Source organism: Echinops telfairi, unplaced genomic scaffold, assembly GCF_000313985.2.
Source record: "Echinops telfairi isolate 266 unplaced genomic scaffold, ASM31398v2 ScPeMD7_3533;HRSCAF=4204_0, whole genome shotgun sequence".
Lineage (NCBI taxonomy): Eukaryota > Metazoa > Chordata > Mammalia > Afrosoricida > Tenrecidae > Echinops > Echinops telfairi.
Window position 1 is genome coordinate 91,569,496 of NW_022107431.1, and position 1,647 is coordinate 91,571,142.

Sequence of the window (1,647 nt, forward strand, 5' to 3'; positions counted from 1 at the left end):
TAGTTGTTCCCCTGTCCATGACGCCTTCTGCTCACGACACCCTTCTCCCCACTTCCTTCTTCCTCCTCTACCTTCCGAGGCCATTGATCCCATTGCCTTCTCCTCAAGCTTCCCTCCCATGTTCAACCCATATAATTAGGTAAACCAGCAATGTCTTAGTCCAAACAATCCAAAAACATATGATTGAAAAAAGAAAAGGAGAGAGAAAAAGATGAGGAAAAAAAAAGAAAGAAAGAAATTCCTACATAGGTCCAGGTCTGTTTGCTGGCCCCATGAGTCCCTCCCCCCTGGTCCTGAGGGGAATCTAGGGTTGCCCCTCCAAGCCCAAGGTCCATCATTGGGGCTCCTCAGGGCCTCTGTGGATTGGCTTTACTCTGAGTGCTGATCTGGTATGCTCCATTCTCACTCTGTCTACCCACCCGCCACTCGTCCCCATTATGAAAATCATACATCTTTAAAATGGCCAATTGATAAACGATTTCTACCACCTAATGGCTTTTCAAAGTCATGTGGCATGATTGCTTTGTTTTCTGGGGGCTCACAGCTGTTAAGAGCACTTACTTCGTATCTGTAACTGGGTTCTGTATAAGTGATGGTGATGTCTGAGAGGATCATTATCTTAAGGAGAATATTGTTTAATAGGTGAGTAAAATACAGAGGCCAATAATTATAATGCAATAGGCTGGGTATTAGAAGAATGTTCCAAGTGATACAAGTGCAAGGAGAAGAAGATACTCAAATGATCTACCCCAAGGCATGTAAATATGGCTAGTGCAGGCTGAGTCTACCCTTCTTCCACACACCGAGTAACAACTTAATAGTTTGGATTTGCACTGTATCCTATCTCACACTGCAAGTACAAATCATTTTTACGTGACTTAATCTGATTTTCATAAAACAACTGTGCCTCCCACTGTCATCCACAGTCTTCTGCAAACCAGATTCTCGGACTTTAGGCTCTGATACTCATCCCTCCCTTCAACTTCTGATTATACGCTTCACAATCCTTTGGTGACTGATGATGGTGAGCTTCTTCCAATTTGCTGAAGAAAATTTAAAACTGGTTGTAGCAGTATGGCAGTGAGTTGTCAGAAATTGAAGTGGATTCAGAAGAGGTTGTGGAACAAGGGATGGCATTATCAATGTCAGATGGGTCTGACTGAAAGAAGAGAATTCCAGTGGGTTTTTTTGTTGTTCATTAGGTGTCAATAAATCAGTTATCACTCATAGTGACTCTAGGGACAACAGAGACAAACAGTGCCTTTTCCTGCATCATCCTCACAACTGCTGTGATGTTTGAGCCTATTGTTGCGGCTAATGTGTCCATCAATCTCACTAGTCTTTCTCTTTTTCGATGTCCCTGTACTTTACCATGCATGATGCCCTTTGCTACAGATTAGTCTTCCTGGATAACATGTCCAAAGTAAGTAAGATGAAGTCTCACCATCTGGGTCAGCTTTTTTGAAAGTGTTTTACCATGGGCAACCCTGCTGACATTTGACATAATCGTGCTATAGCTTCCAGCATCACAGCAACACGCAAGCCACCATCGTACAGCAAACCAACAGATATGTGGGGATCTTTTCCCCCATAGCAGACCCATCAACTTTCATATGAGGATTATTCAATTTATTAATGGCCTGATAT